General features: G+C 37.1%; 1 long non-coding RNA gene across 1 annotated transcript; it reads right to left on the minus strand.

Annotated features, from left to right (window-relative positions):
* Positions 1-4496: 4496 nt before the first annotated feature.
* On the minus strand, positions 4497-23524 carry LOC139035057 (uncharacterized). The gene is made up of 2 exons (XR_011487570.1): positions 23458-23524; positions 4497-5302 (listed from the first exon to the last, which is right to left on the minus strand). It is a non-coding gene; the product is annotated as an uncharacterized lncRNA (long non-coding RNA).
* Positions 23525-25931: the final 2407 nt, after the last annotated feature.

Consider the following 25931-nt stretch of genomic DNA (forward strand, 5'->3'; position numbering starts at 1 on the left):
GAATATTACTTAGTGCTAAAAAGAAATGAGCTCTTAAGCCATAAAAAGATATACAGAAAACTGAAATGCATATCACTAAGTAAAATGAGCCAATCTGAAAAGGATACACACCATGACTCAAACAATACTACCTTCAGGAAAAGGCAAAACCATGAAGACAACAAAAAATTCAGTGGTTTCCAGACGAAATGGGAGAGGGATGAAGATACAGAATATAGACAAATTTTAGAAAGTGAAAAGAATCTGTCTCATGTTATAATGATGAATGTATGCTATTATATATTTGCCCAAACCCATAGAAAGTACAAAACCAAGAGTGGGTCCTAAGGTAAACTGTGGACTTTGGATGATGATAATGTGTCAGTGTGGGTTCATCCTTGGTAAAAAAACATCTGGTGAGTGATACTGATCCTGGGAAAGACGATACATGTGTGGAGGAAGAGGAAATCTTCCTCCTATCCGGGAAATCTCTGCACTTTCATTTCTCTTGTAAACATAAAACTGCTCTAAAAAATAAAGGCTTGAAAAAACCTGCAAGTTGGATGAATTGATCTCAAAATGACAGGTTGGGGTAGAGGGTTAAATCTTAATCTCTGGAATCAGAGAGACTTGGGTTCAAATTGAAACTCTGACACTCACCCTGTGTGGACTTTAATCATATTACCCAACTACTACAAGCCTCTATTTCCTCATCTGCAAAATGGGGCTGATTATTTTGACCTTAGGAGGTATATAAAATATGTAATATAATCCAATGATGTGGTCAGAATTACAAGGGTATTTTTTCAGTTTCTAATTATTGAAAAATATTTTTATTAATACTGACTCTAAGAATTGCTCTATTTGTGTTATTGTGGATATTAACTGAGATAAGAGGTCAAAGTACTTCAAAAACTATACATATTTATTGGTATGAAGAAATATCATTCATTTCATTTTATCCCTCCTACTTTTAGAGGAACTAAATAAAAGCAACCCCTATGATAATGCTTTCATTCTAAATCTCAAACCAAGTGATATAAATTTAAAATTAAGAAAAAAACACTGAGCTCTGGCAAAATTTGGTCATACAGAGGAGATTTAAGATAATATAGCCCTAAAAACTAATTTCTAAAAATAAGTACAAATATCAGAAGCAACCATTAAAAAATAAGAATGACTAGTTAAATTATGTTGACCCAAAACAATATTAACTGAGATGGAGCTTGTTTTCTATTTTCAGTAGCATTAAGATGAATCAGTTTATTTTTATTAGCCACATATATTAACCAGAGCTGATAAATCACAGGTAAAACAGTGCCAAGTCAAATGGACTTTATCTCAACTCTAGAAAACTTGAAATGATTAACAATGAGAGAAAATGGAACTGAAGAATGTCATCGCATCATTTTTATCACCTTTTTCCTAATAATTGAACTTTTTTCTCCCATACTTCTTACATTTATCACTTACTGTTTTTAAGTACACACATTTAAAAAATGTTGGACTATTTAGAAAGTAGAAAATCAAACCAAACACTCATATGAAGTTGCCTGTTTCAATAAATCCCCATGCTATTTGATTTGGAAAGGCATCAAAATTGATTAAATTATCTCTTCCATGATTGAAATTTTAAAAAACAATTTATTAAAATAGAAATTTTAAAGACAATTAAAAACAATTTGTTTCACGCAGTTTTATACTCTTGAAAGTCCTGTCGATAAGGCATGAGAAAAGGAGAATTGGTAAAAGTAAGTCGTATTTAAGTCCTTTTTTAAACCACTAAGGTACCACTTCACAAAAATGATGTTGACCTGTCAGTTATACCTCCTTTTCTCTCTGAGTATGCCTTCATTTTGCAGGGGAGATATACATATTGGCATGTATTGAAATAGTCTGAATCAAATTACCATCTAGTTGAGATGGGGGTGTAGCAAGGGGATGTCTCCATGACTCAAAATTCCACTGAGAGGAACCGTAGTGTCAAATTTGTGATATGGTGTCAAGATGAAATATGCTTTGAATTTTATTAATAGTAGGGAGCACATTTCAATGCTCATTCAAGTGTCATGCTAGAACCAAGTGAATATTGCCAATATAAGTGGATGGAGATCAACACTTTTTTGACACTCCTGCTACCAAGTGCCTATAAAATGTTTATACCTATAATTGTGTCAAATTATGCTAATTGAGTACTGAAAAGACACTATAAGTTGAAGTACTCAAAAAGTATATTTCTCAGAATCTCACGGGGCTCTTCAAATTAGGCACTTGGGAGACCTTTTTCCCTCTTTCAAGTACCGTCAAAGTACAATGTCTTAAAGTGTCATCTTGGTGCTAATTTAATTTTAAGAAGTAAGTACCAAGAAAGCAAATTCATTTAAATTCTGGATCATACATATATAAATTATTAAAGGTTTTACCATCAGTATTTTTTTTAACTCAGTTGTACTAGTATCAGTTAGAAATATTTATTTTATAGAGAATTTGTGTTTATTATAAAAGATACTACAAGGCCAGCTCAGGGTCTTTAACAACCTCAGCCACCAATAGATGCTAACAATAAATCAGGAGTGATTGTGAATCAGGAAAAAGATGAAATAAAATATTGCTTCTGAGGAGATTTTTTTTTTCCTTCTCTCAGGTCAAAATAAATAAGAATTTTTCTGAATGTCATTATAGATGAAGACAACTTCAATGACTTCTCAATTTCATGTGAGAATATTCTACTTTCAGAAATATAGATAACAATCTTGAGTTCCCAAATTCTGACCGTATTCTATTAAAATCATTTTTTCACTTTTCTGTTAAACTGTATTTAATCCTTTGTGTCAATGTGCGGAGGAAGATAGTAAAGATATATCTGAACTTTGCCTTAAACTTCTTTAATCTTTTTTTAAGCTCTCATTCATGTAACACAGCTTCAGCAATCTGATTTCAACACCACATCTCCTGGGGGAAAATTGCTAAGATTTCCAAGTTCAGAGACCAGTGTGAAACTGGTTCTCCTCAACTAAAAGGTATTTAATTCTAACTGCAGAATCTCTACAGTGCCTCCTGGAGGCCTTTCAAGTCTTTTGAATTCCAATGGTAGTAAAGAGTTCTTTTGTAGTGGCTAAAGGAGTCTAGAGCTGGTAATGGTATATGGCACAGGTGGTCACAGAGAATTTTCATCTGGTGTGGATAACGTCAACTCTCACATGGCAGCATCTGCCGCCAAGAACATGTTTGGCCCAAACCTTTGTTCCCTGTGCTGGCAATGAATAGAACTTAGCAACCAATTTAAAATGTCGTTGTATTTCCAAGGCTCCTAACGAGGTGGGATTCAGCTATGGAAGAAACCAACTGATAGTGTCTGTTCTGCCACATTCCAATTTCTATAGCACAAATGGATGAACAAATCTCTCCAGAAATGTTAACTTGCAAGCCTAAGAATCTATTCCTAATTCTTGTGTCTCCTCATTCAATTCCAAAAGCACTCTCCAGTGTGAAGCAGTTCTGTACAATTTTGCCTGTAAATAAGAAACCCCATTGTTTTGACCATTCCTTCAGTTTCTGTTCCATGTCCTTTATCACCATTAAAATAGAAATCACTTTATCTCATGCCCCTTTGGTATACTTCTAATATTTTTGCATGAGAAATTATATATTCCAATAGCAGTGATATTCCCATGCCTAAGGAGATATGCTGGCAGATGGAGAGCAAGTCAGAGCTCTCTAGGCCTGAAAACACAATTAAAACATCTAGCCCAGATTGGTGGTGATTACTATCTACCAGTTATTCAAAGGCTTTATGACCGAAGCTGACAGTAGCAGGCCATGCTACAGCAACAGAAGCAAATGACAACTGAAGTGCATGCTTGATAAAGAGCCTTGCATTTATATAAACAGCTTTAGCAATTAGTTTCCTGTAACAGAGAGGGCAAGCGATCATACTTTGCTAATATCATATGACAAAAATGGTGGAATGACTTTTTAAAAGCATCAGCCCTTCAGAGGAAATATAAAAGTTATTAACATTATTATGCATAGTATATTAAATTGCAAGACTGATGCAACCCACACAGAAGCTAAATCAAAAGGATACCCTGCTATATTCGAAAAAAGTAATCAGGGTATTCAACATCTTACTATAGTTCAGTTTTCATTTTCCTGAAAACATTTTAACACATGGGAGAATATCTGATGGTTATTCTGACAAATACTACTTCTAGAAGATGGCCTCTGTAAGGGTAGAAATAGCCGTCCTAGCCAACCTAGCTCTTTCTGTAATGTCAATTTTCTCCCATTTGGGACCTGTAGTCTCCTCTAGAAAAAGAATTTTTGTTGTCCACTGCACTTCAAATCAGTGGCAGTTTTAAATGATCAACCTATTTGACAGGCATTTTCTTACCCTCCTATCTCTCTCAGAAAGTAAGAACCTTACAGAGGCTGGTAAGACCCAAGATCTGCAGTTGGCAAGCTGGAGACCCATGAGAGCCGATGTGGTAGTTCCAGTCACAAAGCTGGAGACTTGAGACCCAGGAAATTCTGATGTTTTATTTTGAGTTCAAAGGTAAGAATAAAGCCAATGTTCTAGTTCAAAATCTGTAGGCAGGAAGAAGTTTGTTACTGAAGGACAGGGTCAGTGTTTCTATCCTATTCATACCTTCAATTGATCGGGTGAAGCCCACCACATGGGGGAGGGCTATCTGCTTCAGTCAGTCTGCTAACTCAGATGCTAATCTCATTCAAAAGCTGTCACACAAGCAGATTTATGTTTGACCAAATATCTGGGCACTCTGTGGCCAACTCAGGTTAACAAAATTAACCATCACAGTGCTCAAAGGGTAACTTTAAAGTGTTTAAAAACATTACATTTTGCCAACTATAAATTTCATCTCAGTAGACTGTCCAAGGTACTCCTTTTTTTCTTAAGACATTAAAATACCTGACAGGGTTCAGGTAACATCAGTAAATTAAACAGTGAATAGAAAGATATTTTCTTCCTCATTCTACAGGAATCTCAAAGACTCGCATAGGTTGTGCTTTGCTTAATGAAAACCTCAGAGGCAAGGTATCCGAAGTCTACAGCCAGTGAATTTCTTCATTTATAATTCCTCCTCCACAGACCCCTGTATTCTTGATGAACCACAATTGCTTTGTAACTTTCTCTGCTATCTGGAAGTCCTCTTGTGTCCACTTGTGAGGATGCCTTCAGCATCTTCTCTGTGGTCTCTGAGGCAGTCGCACAGGCTCTGTGACTTTATCTGCTCATGTTGCTCACTCATTGTCATTCTGATGGCATCTGAAGAGAGGACACTATGCATCCTGTGCCTAGATGCTGCAGAAAAGAGGATTAGAGGGAGAAGCATCAGTGAGTCATTGTGGAAATGATTTTCTGTAAGTAATAAGGAAAAGTGTGTTGTTGCAAATTATAAACCCGACTGTAGCACCAAGACCCCAACAATTTAAAGTATAGCTGACTGTATAGAGAAGAGATGAGCTCAATGGGATTTTTAGGTATTAGGCATTTGATTTTAATGGATTTTTGTGGAGAAAAAAATTGCCATTTGGTTATTTTAAAGAGTTTAAAGTACTAAGGAAAATAAATTGTATTTATAAATAAACTTTTAAATATTCTACTTATTTTTTAACATTTTGCTTCTATTACCCTTGTTGATCAACATATACTTAAGAATTCTTATTAGTGATTAACTTAGAGCATTAAAAATCATATTCTAACACTCCTATTACCAAAGCACAATTTACTTATCTTTATGACCCTATTAAAATTTGTTTGTATTATGCATGCTTCTGTACAGCTGTAATGAACAATTCATATCTTTTAAAGATATCAGTTCCTTATGCAACCCCTTGTAAGTCTTCCATCTTTTTCCTTAGGCAGGATTTTCTATTGCATTTCCAAATTTTATCTATTGTCAGTCATGATCATATGGTAGAGCTGGTATGTGTGATAAGCAAGCAGTTTCAAGGTTTCTTCCATTATTTCAAAATAAATATTAGGTGATGAATCTGTTAGGGAGGCAACCAAAATACTCTGTAAGACTTATCACATATGAAGTTTACTGAGCTAAGCAGAGGGATAGCCTTATAGAATACTATATATGTAATACATATAATACAAAGTATATATATTTTTAAAAATATAATTTTCTGGGAAATCTATCATATGCTGAAGCTCCTTTTGATTTGTCCTTTAGGATGGGCTATTTTAATAAAAACATAAATCTTTAAGTAAAACAATCTTTTTGAAAAGTACATGGCAGAACCTAAATTCTATTTATGACAGTGCAGTTTCCATGATGATGGTTAAACTCTCAGGCCCAGTGATGTCTGTGTGCTTAGTGAATAAAAAGAAGCATGTTGATGCCTCTAAATTGGCAAATATATTTTAAATAAAACAAATTTTGATTTTGGAACTTGGTGCTAGAGAATGTCATTGAAGGTGGAAACACATGGCCATGACTGGCATCTGGTTAAGGGCCTTGAAGTTTTAAAATTCTAATGTTTCCTGCATAAACTGAGCTGAGAGGGGAAATGAAGGAATTATCCTTTCTTGATACCCCAGAGTATCACACTATCAAGTGCATTATGGTAGTTTTATACCTTCTCAAGAGGATCATTAGTCTATTTCTCTACAATGCTTTTTATGTTTTTTAATGTACATCAGTGTGGAAGGAATATCTAACCAACCTATTTATAAGGATCATAAAAGATTGTTTTCCTCTTAAAATTATGTCATAAAAAAAAGAATCTTCCCAATGCTTTATTACAGAATGTGTTTTCAAGTTTTTTTCTTTTTGTGAAACATTTATTTTCTCTTGAAAAAATATTAGCCACTCTACTTGTCCTTTCTCATTAAGGAAAAAAGAACCAATGTTAAGAGCAGTTTGAAAAGAAAGCAAGCTCTCAAATTATCTCCAGACGCAGGGAATTTAACCCTAAAACTACCCCCCAAACCAGTACCAATTACATTAGGAATGATTTCCCTATTCATAATTGAAGATAAATCTCCATAGTTACAATGGAAGAGAATTATTAAAAAAGTTTAAAATTCTAAATTGGCAGTAAGCCAATGATGTAAAAGACTCATTCCAGTTCCTGTTCTAATTCTGCCTAATATTCTTGTTATACTCCCCTAAAATAAACGCATTGTAGTACATATGCTTCCCATAAGGAATTAACCTTCTTTTTACTTTTTAAAAATATTTTCAAATGTATTGATTAAAGTGAAAATGAAAGTGTTAGTCACTAAGTTGTGCCCAGTCCTTTGTGACCCCATGGACTGTAGCTTGCCAGGCTTCTCTGTCCATTGAATTTTCTAGGCAACAACACTGAACTGTGTTGCCATTCCCTAGTCCACAGAATTTTCCCGACCCAGGGACTGAATCTGGGTCTCCTGCATTGCAGGCAGATTCTTTACCATCTGAGCCACCAGGGGAACCAGGAAATCTAACCCTAAAACTATTTGGTGACAAAATTCCACATGAAGTGTGTGGTATACACCAGATATGGGAGATAAACTGGAGAAAGAGACACTGATCTTTTCCTCTAGAAGCTTGTAACTCTCTAAGAAGTTTGCAACATGAAAACTTTTGTATACCAGTTATCAGTTGTATTTGGAAGAATTCTTTTGTTCCACTAAATTAACTCATTTTGTTATGAACTACTTTATGGTTTACAATACAAAAAGCTGCTTCCACAGGTGGAGCTAGTGGTAAAGAATCTGCCCGCTAATGCAGAGATGTGGGTTTGATCCCTGGGTCAGGAAGATCCCCTGAAGGAGGAAATGGCAAACTACTCCAGTACTCTTGCCTGGAGAATCCTATGGACGGGGGAGCCTGGCAGGCTGCAGTCCACGGGGTCACAAAGAGTCGGACACGAATGAGTAGATAGCACAGCAATCTGTACAATTTGATGTGTTTGGAGATAATTGTGTATCAGTGAAACCACCACCAAAATTTGTGCAATGAATATATTCATCTTCTCCAAAAGATTTTTTTTCTCCTTCTTCCTTCTTTTCTCTCCCTCTCTACGTCTTCCTTCCTTTCTCCCCCCCTCTTTCTCTCTGTCTCTTATTCTCCCCTTTGTTCCTTCCTTCCTTCCTTCCACTCTTTGAAGTATAGTTGATTTACAATATTGTATTAGGTCCAGGTCTGTAGCACACTGATGCAGTATGTTTGCAGATTATAAGGAATGGACTTTCTGCTGGGACTTTTGGAGAGTCACTGTGTTATCAAGTGGTAAATAATGTGCACATATGTGTATCTGCTAGGATGGTCAAGCTATGCTGTGATAACAAACACTCTCAAGTTCTCCTTGGTTAAATATATCCAAGTTTACTTCTCTCCAGTGCAGGGTGGTAGGGAGTTCTGTTCATTGTAGCCACTCAGAGACCCAAGTTATAGAAATTCTATCTCTGTCTCTCTATCTTTGTTTCTACAACCCACGTGACGAGGGAATGTAGTGAATTCAGCAATAGCTATTACACCTTGTGCCTGAATGTGATGCATTTTACATTTTATTGGACAGGGCAAGTGATAGCATTATGCCAAACTTCAAGAGAGGCAGGAGAATGAGAAATATGGTGATGAGGGCTAATGACTCTGAAATCATAGTCAATATATATGTGTATGTGTGAGCATGAATCTGTGATAGAAAGCAAGCTGGCTTAGGTAAGATGGAGCCAGAGTTGTGAACAAAGTAAGCTTCAGACAAATTTGAAGGGTGGTAGGCAAATCCCATGGACAGAGGAGCCTGGTAGGCTGCAGTCCTTGAGGTCGCTAAGAGTCGGACACAACTGAGAGACTCACTTTCACTTTTCACTTTCCCGCATTGGAGAAGGAAAGGGCAACCCACTCCAGTGTTCTTGCCTGGAGATTCCCAGGGACGGGGGAGCCTGGTGGGCTGCCGTCTATGGGGTCGCACAGAGTTGGACACGACTGAAGTGACTTAGCAGCAGCAGCAGAGATTAAATATTTTAAAACAGTTTTAGATTTACAGAAAAACTATGAAGTTATTACAGAGAGTTCTCATATACCTCACACCCAGTTTCTCCTATTATTACATCTTATAGTAATATGATAATAATGATTTATATTTTCTTCCCTGGTGGTTCAGCTGGTATTGACACACATTATTAACTAAAGTCTGTACTATTTTCAGATTTCCTTAGTTTTTGCCTAATGTTCTTTTTCTGTTCCAGGAGCCCATCTGGGCTGCCACAATGCATTTAACTGTGATATCTCTTTCAGCTCCTGCTGGCTGTGACGGTTTCTCATTTTCCCTCTCACTTGGACAGTTTTGAGGGGTAGTGATCAGGCATTGTGTGAAATGCCTCCAGTAAGAATTTGTCAGATGTTTTTCTCATGACTAGACTGGGATTATGGGTTTTGGGGAGGAAGACACAGAAGTAAAGTGCCACTTTCACCACGTGATATCAAGGATATATACTATCAACATGATTTATCACTCAACCTTGATCACCTGACTGAGGTAGTGTTTGTAACCTTTCACACTGTAAAGCTACTTTTTTACCCTCTTTCTACACTGTATCTTTGGGAGGAAGTTACAATGAATAGCCCACACTTGTGTGAAGTGGGGAGTTAATGTTCCACTTTTTTGACAGTAGTGTATCTACATAAATTATTTGCATTCTTCTGAATGGAAGATTTGTACCTTCTCCCCTAGTTATTTATTTTTCAGTAATTCACTTATATTAATATGGACTCATGGATATTTATATTTTCCTTTGATTATAATACAATGCTGCTTTTTTATTTGAAAAATTTATTTATATTTTTTGTTTTACTGCTGCCTCTTTCCTTGTTCTATTGAATCATGTCATTTAAGAGTGTGGAGCCTAGATCTGCCACAGACTCCTTGCAACAATGATGAGATCTGCTGAACTAGAGGGTGAGTGAGGTCCAGTCTGCTGATGATGGTAAAGCAGGAAGATGGTAAGATCTGGATCCTATTTTATTTATTTTCTTTGTTACCTCAAAAAGGGTTTTTTGGTTGCTCACAGTGTTCTACCTTTGACCATTGGGAGCTCCTGTGTCCCCTTAAGATACCTTTATCATCAATTTTTTGAAAAGCATTTCCTTGTTTTCTGTCATGGTAGTAGAGATTTAGTTCTAGAAAGTTGAGCTAACAGTCCAAAATTTCCATCTATTAAAAGAACTTCAGTGATTTCAGTGTTCATATTTTACTGCCAATTTCTTATAATAAATTAAATAAATAAACTAAGCACACAGATAAAGTTGTCTGTCTATCTATCCATTTTATTGGTTCTCTTTTTCCAGAGAAACCTAACACAGAGACCTATGCATAGGAAAGAATTTGGCTCTCCCAATTTATATATATGTGTGTGTGTGTGTGTGTGTGTGTTGAAAAGTATCTGAATGTACAGTGGATATGTTGTTTAGCTAGATTGTCTAGTCAATTTAGAAAACATATTCATCAACCACTCGGTTTCATTAAATGAAGATGCCAATTTTAAGGTCAAACAAGCTGTGCTCAGAAACAAATCCAGAAGTTTTGGAAACTCTTGCAGAAATTATAACGCTAACTGAAAGTCCCAAACTTCTCAGTGCATATTTAGCCAATAATATTCATTTCTGAGCATCTTATTTTCTTGAATTGTCTGTAAATCCATATATAGTAACTTAATAGCGTTTCTGAGAAAAGTGGATGACTATTAAGAAGAGTAATTCCTCTCAGGATGACTGGAAGGAGTTATTCTGTCTGGGTTAACATGTGTTATTCCCATGATACAGACATCTGTTGAAGATGATCACAAGTCACAAGCTCTAAATGAGTCTTCCTATTCTCCTGGATTTCTTGGCCAGGCTCAAGGAATCCTAAATTAGGCTCAACTTCACAAATTCCAGAAGCAACAATATCCTTCCATATCAGATGTGTACACTCAAAAGGGAGGGAGAACCAATCTGGAATATACACAGTATTTAAAGGTACATTTATCAAAATTTTCATTTAAGTAGATCTGAAGTTTTTTAAAAAAAAAAAAGAAAAGAAAAGAAACACCACTAGGGAATAAGAAGCAGTTATAAAAACTGCAATAGAACTTTGTATTTGGAGAAAATTTCCCATGTCTGAAGTATACGTCAAAAATATTGTCCTGAATAAAGGGACCATGAGTGAATGGCAGCCTTTAGATACCTAAAGTCTCCTATATAGTGGGCCTGGCAGAATTATCAGAGACAGGAATGATCTGACACATAATCTGTTAGTCACTCTCAGAAGGATCTTTGTTCAGTTCAGTGGTTGGATGGATTTCACTGATTGTTGGCCCCTGAAGATGTCAAGAGTCTCCTGATAAAAGTGAAAGAGGAAGGAGAGTGAAAAAGCTGGTTTAAAACTCAACATTCAGAAAACTAAGATCATGGCATCTGGTCCCATCACTTCATGACATATAGATGGGGAAACAATGGAAACAGTGACAGACTTTACTTTCTTGGGCTCCAAAATCACTGCAGATGGTGACTGCAGCCATGAAATTAAAGGATATTTGTTCCTTGGAAGAAAAGCTATGACCAACCTAGACAGCATATTTAAAAGCTGAGACATTATTTTGCTAAAAAAGGTCCATCTAGTCAAGTGAAAGTGAAAGCTTCTCAGTCATGTCTGACTCCTTGCGACCCTGTGGACTGTTCTTGGAATTCTCTAGGTCAGAATACTGGAGTAGGTAGCCTTTCCCTTCTCCAGGAGATCTACCCAACCCAGAGATTGAACCCAGGTTTCCTGCATTGCAGGTGGATTCTTTACCAGCTGAGCCACCAGCCCAAGAATACTGGAGTGGGCAGCTTATCCCTTCTCCAGCAGATCTTCACGACCCAGGAATCAAACTGGGGTCTCCTGCATTGCAGGTGGATTCTAGTCAAATCCAGTAGTCATGTGGTTTTTCCAGTAGTCATGTATGGATGTGAGAGTTGGACTATAAAAAAGCTGAGCACTGAAGAATTGATGCTTTTGAGCTGTGGTGTTGGAGAAGACTCTTGAGAGTCCCTTGGACTGCAAGGAGATCCAACCAGTCCATCCTAAAGGAGATCAGTCCTGAATGTTCATCGGAAGGACTGATGCTGAAGCTGAAACTCCAATACTTTGGCAACCTGATGTGAAGAACTGACTCATTTGCAAAGACCCTGAAGCTGGGAAATATTGAAGGCAGGAAGAGAAAGGGATGACTGAGGATGAGTTGGTTAGATGGCATCACTGACTCAATGGACATGAGTTTGAACAAGCTTCTGGAGTTGGTGATGGACAGGGAAGCCCGGCATGTCACAGTCCATGGGTCTCAAAGAGCTGGACATGACTGAGCGATTGAACTGACTGACTGACTGACTGACTGACTGACTGACTGAAGATTTCAATAGTGCCACGAATTCCACAGCCCAACAAAAATAGGAAGGACTAGGGGGGAAGTTTTAAATGTCTCAGTGCTCTAGTCTAAAAGGAAGATCTTGGCAGATCCTCATAAATATAACCTTAGTTGTAATAATTACATGATCATATGGTTGTAACTTTTAGGGGGAATGTTTGTACAAGTTTCCATAACAACTTGATACATGTTTTTAATGTGTTTATAACTTTCTCTGAATTTATGATCTCAGAATTTTTTCCCACACTTGGCTCAGCAACACTCAATTGCAATAATATGAGTTTCATAATTAGCCTCCTATACTAACTTAGTTGCAAATCTATTTCAGTTCCAAGGCAATCTATATAATTTAAAGTGGCAAACATGACTGCTGAAAATTTTACAACGATGAGAAGGGAAAATCAGTGTTTCTATCACACTTATTTTTTTTAATTTTAAGATATTTATAAGTGTATTTGATTTATCTTTACTTTCTCAATTTATAGTCTATTTGGTCTTTTTATGGATATTTTACATTTTGGTCCAGATTTGCCATTCCAAGTCTTCAAAGACTTTTATCTAATGAGAAAGCAGATAAGATAAAAGAGATAGATGATAGGCAATAGAAAAGAAGAAAGGGGACAGACTGGACTGGAGGGAATGTTGCCATTCTATTTTTTCTCTTTGACATAGGTGTTACAACAAAATTTTTAAAAGTGGAGAGAAGTTAGGTCTGAAAATCTAAGAATGAAATTCTAATTCTGTCATCTATTTGTTGTCTAACTTTCATAAACCCTTAGATCCTTAGTTTCTACATCTGAAAAATAGAATGAAACCAAGCTTATTTATAATATAAAAAGTGCCAAGCACAAGTGCCTAGCATGTAACAGCCCTCAGATATAGTAAAGAAAGATCACTGTCTCCTGCCCTTATTTCCATTACTCACATTGTTAGTCTCCTATTAACAACGTTAGTCTCCTTCGGTCCTTTAGAAAATATAGTAGACCTCCAAGATGTCTACACCTTATTCTTTGGAGTTTGTGAATGTGTTATGTTACATGGTTAAAGGAAATTTGCAGATGCAATTAAAGATACAGGTCATATGGGCTTACAATCCCCAGTTTCCTGGTGGTCACAGTACAGTGGGATAGATATACACAACTAAATGTTTTTTTTAATTACACAAATTAGTGAAATAAAAAAGTGATCTCAAATATAATTCAAATCATACTTTAAATTTCACTTGTTTGCCTGGTCCAGGATTAATGCCAACATCTGCCACTGACCAAGTTTACAGATTTCTTGCCTCCAAGCAACAGCCTCATTGCATTCCTCCACTATTACAGTTCTTGTTGTAGGGTCTTAACACCAAGTATTTGATCTTCAGCAATACTAGCTGGATTGCAAAATGCATATTGTAAAAAAAAAAGTTCAGTTTATTTAAATACAGTTGAGCTATTTAAAATCCTAAATGCTGTTAAAGTGCTGCCCTCAATTAGCCAGCAAATTTGGAAAAGTCAGCAGCGGCAAAAGGACTGGGAAAGGTTAGTTTCCATTCCAATCCCTAAAAGAGGCAATGACAAAGAATGTTCAAAATACCATACAGTTGTGCTCATTTCACATACTAAAAGGTCAATGCTTAAAATCTTTCAAGGTAGGCTTCAACAGTACATGAACCAAGAACCAGGTGTACATTCTGGATTTAGAAAAGATAGGGGAACAAGAGATCAAATTGCCAACATCCATTGGATCATAGAAAAAGCAAGAGAATTTTTTTAAAAATCTACTTCTGCTTCATTGACTATGCTAACATCTTTGACTGTGTATATCGCAACAAACTGTGGAAAACTCTTAAAGAGATGTGAATACCAGACCAAGCAAGCCAAGAAGCAGCAGTTAGAACTGGACATGAAACAATGGACTGATTCCAAATTTGGAAAGGAGTATGTCAAGTCTGTATACTGACACCCTACTTATTTAACTTCTATGCAGAGTACATCATGTGAAATACAGGGCTGTATGACTCACAAGCTGGAATCAAGATTGCTTGGAGAAATACAAACAACCTCAGATAGGCAGACGATACCATTCTAATGGCAGAAAGTGAAGAGGAACTAAAGTGCATCTTGATGGAAGCAAAAGAGGAGAGTGAAAAAGCTGGCTTAAAACACAACATTTAGAAACCTAAGATCATGGCCTCCAGTCCCATCACTTCATGGCAAATAGATGGGGAAAATTGGAAGCAGTGGCAGATATTATTTTCTGGGGCTCTAAATTCACTGCGGATGGTGACTACAGCCTTGAAATTAAAAAACACTTGTTCCTTGGAAGGAGAGCTATGACAAACTTAGATAGTGTATTAAAAAGCAGAGACATTATCTTGCCAGTGAAGATCTACACAGTCAAAGCTATGGTTTTTCCAGTAGTCATGTACAGATGTGAAATTTGCACCATAAAGAAGGCTGAGCACCAAAGAATTGATGCTTTCAAACTGTTGTGCTAGGGAAGATGCTTGAGAGTCTCTTGGACTGCAAGGAGATCCAACCAGTCAACCCTAAAAGAAACCAGTCTTGAATATTCATCAGAAGGACTGATGCTGATGCTGAAGCTCCAATACTTTGGCCACCTGATGTGAAGAACTGACTCATTGGAAAAGATTCTGATGCTGGGAAAGACTGAGAGCAAGAGGAGAAGGAAACAACAGAGGATGAGATGGTTGGATGGCATCCTCAACTCAATGGACATGAGTTTGAGCAAACTCTGGGAGATACAGGGAAGTCTGGCACGCTACAGTTCATGTGGCCGCAGATTCAAACATAGCATAGTGACTGAATATCAACAAATTTAAATACAAATAGAGAGAAAGGTGACTCTTCCTTTTTTTCTCCTTGAAACACACACAAATGCATACCTCCATGCAAAGACCTTAAATTACTGAATGTTAAAATTACCATATCAGAAAAAGTGGTAAATTTCCAGTAGATAAACCCAGAAGACACCACTGTAGCCAAATGATAGTGGTCAACATCACCAGTAATAAGACTTAGCTTCATCGTGTACTGTACTTATGACACACAGATCATTTCTTGTCAAAAATGAATAACCTTAACCTAATGGTGAAAAAATGGCATGTAAACCAAATTCAAGAAACACTTTAAGAAATAACTGACCAGTACTCTGGAAGAAATTTAAATAAACTACAATAGGCTTCCCTGGTGATGCTAGTGGTAAAGAACCTGCCTGCCAATGCAGGAGACATAAGAGATGCAGGTTAGATACCTGGGTTGGGAAGTACCCCTGGAGTAGGAAATGACAACCCACTCCAGTATTCTCGCCCAGAGAATCCCATGGACAGACAAGCCTGGTGGACTTCAGTTCATGGGGTCACAAAGAGTTGGACACCTCAGAAGTGCTTTAGCACAATTCATTTAACAGTATTGTAGCACTTATAACTTTTTGGTTTTGATCACTGTGCTATACTTAAATAAGTTTAAATGAAAGGGGAAGCTGAATTTGTTTTTTTTTAATTGTGTAAGTCTAAAATTGTTTCAAAATAAAAAGTTAAAAATAAAAAAATAATTGACCATATTCGAATTAGATACTCTCAGGTAGACTTCAGTGTAAAGCAGGTCTCCCTACTATTACCATATTCATGTTTGAGCATCTCAAAAGCCTCTCCCCAAAGTGGCCAGTTAGGAGCAAGTGGGAGTCTCAGTCAGGAGACTGGTGAAGTGTTTTGATTGAGCAGACTGAGGAAAGACAGGAACTGAATTGAGACAGGCCTGTTAATTTCACTCAGACCACCTGCCTCTTTCGGATACAAGCCAGTGACCTAAACATGATGGGCCATTACCAGCCCTCTGCTGGTATTCTGAAATGACTACATAGGAGACAAACTTGGGAGTGGCGAGATTTGCAAATGGCATGGGAAGAGCAGAGGAGTAATGACTTTGTATGAGCATTCTGAGACACCTCTCTCACACGCATACATTGAGTCAACCGGAGCAAACCTGCGTGAATTAACAGGGACTATTCACCCAAAACTTTTCCCCATTAAGTTGTGACATACAATGCAATGCATTATCAAAAAAAAAAAAATTTCCCTAAATAGTACTTTCATTACATTTCTTGAGGCAACAGAATGAATTTTTTTTAACACAATTATTTCTTAGTTTGCTCTTTTTCTGTCAAATATGCAACTGTTTCTCCTCTTTTCTGAAGTAGTTTATATTATGAATGAAAAGAGAGAAATAAAAAGAGTTATGACTGTTTTCAACCACAACTGAACACATTCATTCATTAGAAAGAACTAACAGAAATCTTCGAAGCCTCACAAAGTCTTACTCTTTTTCATATACTAACTCTATTATGAACTGACATATTCCTTTCTTTCATTTTAATTGTCATTATCCCCTGTGCATATACCAACCAGTATTTATGCTGTATCAGATGACAATACACTAGTAAATTCAGTCTTAATGGATATAATAACTCTAATAAAGAAATTAAATCAGATGTCACATGTAAAATGCACAATTTTTACCTCTTACAAAAAATTGAATTATAGTAGGCTAAATATGACAAAGCAAACATGTATCCACTTGTAACTATTCTAAGATAAGCAGATAAGGCATTGGAGGTAGCAAGGGAGCAAGCAAAGGTGCTGGTTGCCTCAACTATGCTCCTTTTTCCCAAGTCTTTCAATTTGATGATAATTCCCTCTAAATTTCACCCTGAAAAGCATCACACTATACACTTCCCCACTTCTTCTCCAACCAAATCCTAGAACCCAGGCCCATAATTTTAATATGCATATAATTTCACATAGTTGATGAATGTAACACACCATGGGTAAATAGCAGGGAGGGGCTAAATGGAAAGCTCATTTGTTAGTTTTCCCACATGGAGGTTGTTATTTTTTAAATTACTGATATTGGACACTGTAGGAGTGCCCTTTTTCATACACACTGAAGCACTCCACTGGCCCCAGGAGTCACTAAGACTAGTGGATTTTAATAGTTATAGATCTTAAATGGAGGGTTAGAAATTGTTTCTTTTCATTACAATTACAACAAGGAATTAACCCCAAGGGTATCCACTTAATTCCATAATATATAGACTGGAACGCTAATGTGGCTCTTCCACAGCGTAATAAAGAGGCAACTGGCCCTTCTCTCCCTGGGGTGGGTTTCTGTAAAATGTATCACACACAAAAAAATTGTAAAACGAAGAAGATTTGAAGTTAACAAGCTCCATAATGTCACCAGCTCCAGTGTGCGGTGTGAGCAAACCCTCATAAGCGCTAGGCACTGTTTTCATTTTTGTTTTTTTTCCAGCGGGAATCTCAGCCCCAGCACTTTGACTGACACGAGTGTGTCAGCACTTCACTGACACAAGGAAAATGGAAAATAAGAAGAGGAAGAAAAATGTACAGTTAAGCACGGAGAGTCACAAAGAGAGAAGAGACTTGGGCAGGACTTACTCATTACTCCATTTCTGAGATGGGACCGGCAGTGCACGCTGGCCACTTCTGGTCATGTCAGCTTAACCCTTTGTACTTTGCAGTGACCTTAGCTTCATTTTATGGGAACTCCCTCCCTCCTTGCTAGAAGCTGAAGCAACACCAGAGGTTAGGATTTTCTATCTTCAGGCTCCAAATGTCTGAAGCCACTTCCTGGCAGAGATTTGAAATCTCGGGTCCCTGCTAATTAGCCCTCTCAGTTAAAGACATTTTTATTTCCCAATAATTTTTCATGATGTTTGACTATAGCTCTCTGAACCAAAAGGGAACAATGACACCATTTCCAAATTAGAGCTTTAAGCAGAAGTGGGCCAGGATATTGGGAGAGGCAATGGCGATTCAATAGAAAGAATGTTCTTCTCTTATATTATGTATTTCCAACATATGTTGTCATATTTGGCCCACTACAGGCATCTAGCCAGTCATTACTTGGGAGTCACTTCTTCCCTAAAGTGTCAGCTCTCTGGAAATCTGCAAATTTGCCAGTCAGTGAGGAAAAAACTGATGATCCAGACAGGAGAAAAAGCAAATCATTCAACTCACCTGTCCTCATTTAGCATGCAGATTTCATTTCCAGAGATTAGATAATATTGTATAGGAAAGACACAAAGGAACCCTATCTTCAGTGAAAAGCACCCTTTTACAAATCAAAATTCCCAGCTTCCCTCTTAAGACAGGAAGCGGTGACCAGAAGCGGTATCAAGAGGGCTGCCAGGAGGGCACCAGAGAAAAGTCATTAAAGAGCACAGAGGAAGATATTTGTCTTGAGAAAAAGTGGAGAACCCGCGTTCCTAGCTGGGAGTTGCAGAAATCATTCTAAGAGAGTTTAGAATCAGTCACATATCGACGCGGAGCAGAAAGAGGGTTGAAGAAGATCTTGCCTGGAGAAAACAAACACGATCAGGATTCCACCAGAAACCCAACCAAGGAGACAGTGTACATGGCTTAGCAGGTGATTCACCATTTAGCTACGCAGCCAAGACTTTTTAAATAATAAATTATGAACCCACTATCAAGGATGATGGGAGTAATACATATGCCAATCAATGGTCACAAACTTTTCTATCTCCATATTTCCTTATCCCCCATTTTACCTCCTTAGTCCCACATGTCTCTATAAGCTACATTCCCTTAATATATAAAATGTTGACTTACTAAAATTGTATGCAACTTAAAATAGCTGCTTTAAGCATTTTTCCCCAATGACTTAAATTGTGTTTGTTCTGGGTTCATAAATGGGGAGCTTGAAGCATTTAAAACACACACACAAGTGTGGTATCCAAATGTTTTGTTTTCTCTAAGCTCAAAGCACTTTAATTGGCTCTTCCCTTTAAAATATAATTAAAAAGAATAAGCTCATCTATGTAGAAATTTCTCATTTCTTTATTTACCTTAAATTTTTCATGCAAGAAACTGTTAATGTTCTTTGTTTTGTACTAAATAGAAATAAGATACAAAACAATTCTCTAATTAGGATTATATGGGATGTATGCCTTACAAGTTTGGTTCTCTGAATTTTCCCCTGACATTTTCAAATTGAATATCATAGTCAAAATCAATCTAACCAATAAAAAGCAATTTAATGTTTATAATGAACCAAGAGAATATCTAAATTTGGCATATCAGATAATTTTTGTCTCTGCTGGATTATTTCAGGAAATATTTTAGTTAAACTGAATTACAGCAGTAAATTTCACAGTCCTTCAAGTAGTATAAGACTGTGGCCCTTGATATAATTATTTAGGGCAAAAGCTTATTCACAACAAATCATGCTTGGAAAATATCTGAAATATGTACTCCCATTTGTTCTGTTTGTAATACTATTTGTCTTAAAGTTCACATTCTTAAAGACTATAACTTTTCAATACCAGATACATCACAGGAGTATTTGATTTGCAAATATCCATATCATTATTAATGATCATTTGGATTTAACAAATACTTCTTTAGTGATATTATACTTTTTAAATAATATAAATGCTTACTGGAACATAAACAGAATAAGTAACTATTTATCATATATTATCTTTCCCAAACAACACAGGCTATTTCAAAAATGTAATATAAACACACCAAAAACAAACAAACAAACAAAAACTTCTGTTCTTTCAGTCGGTCAGTTTAGTTGCTCAGTCGTGTCTGACTCTTTGCAACCCCATGAATCGCAGCATGCCAGGCCTCCCTGATCAACATCAACTCCTGGAGTTTACCCAAACTCATGCCCATTGAGTCAGTGATGCCATCTAGCCATCTCATCCTCTGTCGTCCCCTTCTCCTCCCACCCTCAATCTTTCCCAGCATTAGGGTCTTTTCAAATGAGTCAGTTCTTCACATCAGATGGCCGTAGTATTGGAGTTTCAGCTTCAGCATCAGTCCTTCCAATGAATATTCAGTACTGATTTCCTTTAGGATGGACTGGTCGGATCTCCTTGCAGTCCAAGGGACTCGCAAGAGTCTTCTCCAACACCACAGTTCAAAAGCATCAATTCTTTGGTGCTCAGCTTTCTTCACAGTCCAACTCTCACATGCATACATGACTACTGGAAAATCCATAGCCTTGACTAGACGGGCCTTTGTTGGCAAAGTAATGTCTCTGCTTCTTAATATGCTGTTTAGCTTGGTTATAACTTTCCTTCTAAGGAGTAAGTGTCTTTTAATTTCATGGCTGCAATCACCATCTGCAGTGATTTTGGAGCCCAGAAAAATGAAGTCTGACACTGTTTCCACTGTTTCCCCATCTATTTGCCATGAAGTGATAGGACCAGATGCCATGATCTTAGTTTTCTGAATGTTGAGCTTTAAGCCAACTTTTTCACTCTCCTCCTTCACTTTCATCAAGAGGCTCTTTAGTTCTTCTTCACTCTCTGCCATAAGGGTGGTGTCGTCTGCATATCTGAGGTTATTGATATTTCTCCCGGCAATCTTGATTCCAGCTTGTGCTTCCTTCATCTCAGCATTTCTCATGCTGTACTCTGCATATAAGTTAAATAAGCAGGGTGACAATATACAGCCTTGACGTACTCCTTTTCCTATTTGGAACCAGCCTGTTGTTCCATGTCCAGTTCTAACTGTTGCTTCCTGATCTGCATACAGGTTTCTCAAGAGGCAGGTCAGGTGGTCTGGTATTCCCATCTCTTTCAGAATTTTCCACAGTTTATTGTGATCCACACAGTCGAAGGCTTTGGCGTAGTCAATAAAGCAGAAATAGATGTTTTTCTGGAACTCTCTTGCTTTTTCAATGATCCAGTGGATGCTGCCAATTTGATCTCTGGTTCCTCTGCCTTTTCTAAAACCAGCTTGAACATGTGGAAGTTCATGGCTCATGTTTGTTTTTTACTAGATTCCAAAGATCACACTGATAGATGACCAGTGGAAGAGCAAAAATTGTATCTCTGATGATTGTAGTGCTGTGCAAATCAGAAATATTCTACCAGCTCTTTAATTCTGGTCAGACAGTTTCTCAAACTTTTACTCAACATGACCAAGGACCCTGGAGACAACAGCCAAAAAACTGAATGTTTTTCATTTTAAAACTGCTTTTTTCCCCATATTTACCCTTTTGGTGAAAAGGACAAGTCATTTTCTAAGGACATGGGGATTTTTTGGACACGTTTAGTTGAAATGTTATTAGACTTGCAGTTGGATGTATCTGACAACAATTTAGATGTGAGTGTGAGCCTCCAGGCTGAAGAAATAAATTCCAGAATCACTAATATAGAGATAGGATTTAAATTCATGAAATTACCTATATGATGAATATAGATGGAGAAGAAGAAAGGCATGAGAACTGAGATAAACGGGGAGAACCACACAATCTACGAGGAGGGGAACTATCAGAGGATGTAGGAAGAAGCAGACAGTGAGATGGGCGGGAATCCTGGCTAATGTGGGAGCCTGTTTATCAAGCGAAGCAGGTGTTTCAAGGGCTTTCCTCATAGCTGAGTTGGGAAAGAATCCACCTGCAATGCAGGAGACCCTGCTTCAATTCCTGGGTTGGGAAGATTTGCTGGAGGAGGGATAGACTACCCATTTCAGTATTCTAGGGCTTTCCTTGTGGTTCAGCTGGTAAAGAATCCACCTGCAATGTGGGAGGCCTGGGTTCGATCCCTGGGTTGGGAACATCCCTGGAGAAGGGAAAAGCTACCCACTCCAGTATTCTGGCCTGGAGAATGCCATGAATAAGTCCAAGGGGTCACAAAGAGTCAGACACGACAGAGCGAATTCAGTATTCAACAACAATACGGGTGTTTCAAGAAGCAGCGTGATCAACTCTGTCAACTGCTACTAATAGGTCAGGTTTTATCAACATAGTGATTATCAGTGAACTTGATAAGAGCTGTTTCAATGAGTGCTGAGGGTGAAAACGTGATTGGAGTGACTCTGAAAGTGGAGTGGCAAAGACAAAGAGGACAGACTGTAAGAAATCTCCAATAAATGGTAATGGATAATTGGTAACTGGAGAGGGATGTTGAGACAGAGTATTTTTTTAAGATAGAAAAAAATCACATTGTGCTTATGTATCACTGGGAATGAACCATTAGAAAGTGAAAATTTGATTTTTCAGTAGAGCAAAAACATAACTGCTGTGCGATTCCCTTGAGCAGGAAGGAGGATCGGATCATCTTTGACACGTGAGGGATACAAACAGGGGGAGCTCATCAATAGCACCAGGGAGGAGGGCAGAGTTCACGAGGTGGATAGATGTGGTGGTGGCAGCAAATGGAAATTTCTCATCTGATGCTTTCTGTTTTCTTACCATTTAGGTCTCAAGGAAGGTCAAGCCTTCCTTGACCACCCAATCTAAAAAGTATGCCTTTTCATAGGGTCCCGTATAACCCTATTTTACCATCCTTGTAGCACTCAAGACTTTTTAAAAAAAGTTGTTGTATGATTTGTTTACTTAATTATGTGTACATTTCCCAGCTAAGAGTTTGGACCTTTCTTCTCTCCTTTGCTGCTATATCCTTAATCCCTGTAACTGAAAAGCAGAGTATACACATAGCAGCTTGATATATAATTATTAAATGAATGAGTCAATGAACACTTCAGAGAGGAGCACGTCCAAGAATCTGGATGATTTCAAATATATTGTTACCAGTCTCAAGTATTTTTCTAGAGTTATTGATACATGGACTATAATATGTATACACTTGTGTCTATGTTACTTGCTCTATTGAATATGTACACTCTGACAAGTTTTGTGATAGTGAATTACATCTCTCAGGAGCATGTTATAGGTTGCAGACTATGAGCATTACAGAACATGAGCAGGTATCCCCAACACAAAAGCTCCAGCTAGTCTCACTGGAACTGCACTTGACATTCAAAGGAGGGTGCAGAGAAGGAAAAGATCAGTCAGAAAAGAGAGAAAAGACTTGGAACTCATAACCATTAAATAAGAGAAAATTATCCTTAAATGTTTTTCTATTACTTGATATTTGCTTCCCATAATTTTCATTATTATCCCACTAAATCACTTCAGAGCTCAGCTAGTATTATTAAGATTCATTTTTACAAAGCTGTAAACTGATACTCTTACGAGATCAGAGATGGTGCTCTACTCAAAGGAACTTACCTGCAGCTCCAGTAAAGGAACTCATAGTCATGCTGCCTGCTTTTCTTAGCCCACCTAAACCTCTCATTCATCTAAGAGTGAAAAAGTCAATGTTGGATGATCACCAGCAACAGTAGTTAATCATTATGCATTTTTTCTGATACTGATTTTGCTTCTCTGGGTTGACTTGCATTAACATGAATCAGGAATATTTATATAGAAGAAATAGTATATCCATGAACACCAAGTCCAAATCCTGAAAGGATTGTTATATATTGGTCAAAATATGCCCAAAAGCAGTTAAACATTACCCAGTGGGCCTGGGTTTAACCTGTCGTTTATACCAGTTAGAGGGAATCCATGAAATTATCTATGGCTAGGCACCTTGGAAAGTTTCCCAGGCCATTTTTCAAAGGTTAACTGGTACTGCTGGTCACCCTTGCCAAACCGATATACAAGAGGGAGAGAAATGAGGGGACTGAGAAATGAGGATATAGATATCCTTTTTTTAAAAAGTACAGTTTTGACAAAAGAAAAAAATACAAGATGCAATCTTGCCCTTTTTCTTTAGTTGTTCTGGTTTGTTTATTTAATTTTAAGTAGTGTAAGAGGCTTTGTTTTGAAGAGTTCATCATCCTTATTCCAAAATTGTGTTTCTCGAATGAGAAACAACACTCCATTCTCCTCTAAATCTCCAGTGAAGGAGAATATCACACCCCAGTTCCAAACCACATATTAGAATAATAATATTCTGCCTGAGGTGAGGAATGACAACCCACCTTCCTGTTCACCACACAAAGACTTTTGCAAAAAATAGAGTATAAAGAGATATTGTTTGATTATGTTGCCCCCAAATGAGGTAAATGTCATTTAGTTAGGGGGTAAAATAAAAGATCAATTTACAAAATCCATAAATGTGTAAGAATAATCCAGGTTTTGTATCTTTTGTATAATATTTTCTCCTTCTTCCCTCCCTTCTTTCATTTTCTACCAATTTTTATGGTTTTTACTGCCAATATTGGACCTTCTAAAACAATCAGAATGTGGTCTGTTCATAAATAAATGTCATCCTTAATCTGACGTAAAGAAAAAGGTGGTCCCTATTCATAAGCCAGGTTTGGTCTCTTCTGTTGCTTGAATCGTCTTAGCTGCTCTCCCTTGACCTGAAACCTGCTTCATTTTCTACTTCTGGGGTTCTATCCTAAGACATCATCACTTTAGAAAAAAGTTTTGGACAAAGCTGTATCCATTAAGCAGAAAAATTTTATTAATAATAATAAGAGAAATTTCTCAAATTAAAAGCATTAAGTAAATTCTAATTTACTTTATTTAAAATAATATAGGGATATTTATATTTAATTATGAAGAGCATTCAGTACATATGGGAATGCTTTGGATATTCAATTTTAAATGAAAAAAATAGGATGCAAAACTGTATAACTATTTGACTATAATTATATAGAAAGTAAAATTGAGTAGAAGGTAAAAATATAATAAGGAGCAGAAATACAAATAAATCTTAAGAGATTAGGTAAGACAGCTGTGTTCTTTTTTGAGATTAGGTAAGACAGCTGTGTTCTTTTTTTTCTGTGTTCCAAATTTTCTATAAAGTTAGAATAAGTTTCAATTAAATTTTTTAAAGAGATTCATGATATACAAGGACTCATTTTTATTGCAATTGTTCTTTTTTCTTTTTAGGTATTTCTTACATCTTGGGATAGATTTTTGGGGGCGAAAAAAATTTTTGGATTAGACCAAGATTTTTCTCTGAGCCAGTGATAAGGGCAGGGATTTAGAAGGAGAAAAAGTTATATAATCAGAATTTTATTAAAACTGTCTGGGATTTTATAGATCATCTGTTCAAAACTCTACATTTATACTGAAGAAACTCAGAAGGAAAAAGCTAGAAAAATATGAGAAGCAAATCTGTGGGTGGATCCAAATGACATGTTGTAAGTTAAATGAAATGATGTAGTCATAATTATTTTAGAGGGCTCTGAATATAGCTAACAGTAGATCTAGGTCTACTGTCTTTCTAACTCACTCTTCCTAGCCCCACTCTTTCCTAGGCACCTCTAGCTTCTTGCATCAAAAAATTCTGTTTATTTGAGCAATCTGCAGGACAACATTTACAAATCCTAGAGATAGAATTGAAGATGTTTATTAGAATTGCCTAAGTTCTAGGAACTATGTATGTAATCAGTGCCTTGGCAGTCCCTCTGCCCTCTGGCTCCCATTCCCCCAGCTTCTGGGCATGAAGACTGTTGACCGACCACCCTGAGGTCCTGTTAATCACCTATGGTCCAAGCTGCCTTATTTATGTATTACTGCTGATAAAAGGTCACAGGATGAGGATGGGATGGGTGGAACTAAGGGAATTTGTCTCAGAAGAAATATCACTTATAAGACTTAAAAAACAGGATCAAGGCTAACAAATGTGGAGCTTCAAGTGCCAAAAACAGGAAGATCATGAATTTATGGTATTAAAAAAAGAG

Source organism: Odocoileus virginianus, chromosome 5, assembly GCF_023699985.2.
Source record: "Odocoileus virginianus isolate 20LAN1187 ecotype Illinois chromosome 5, Ovbor_1.2, whole genome shotgun sequence".
Classification (NCBI taxonomy): domain Eukaryota; kingdom Metazoa; phylum Chordata; class Mammalia; order Artiodactyla; family Cervidae; genus Odocoileus; species Odocoileus virginianus.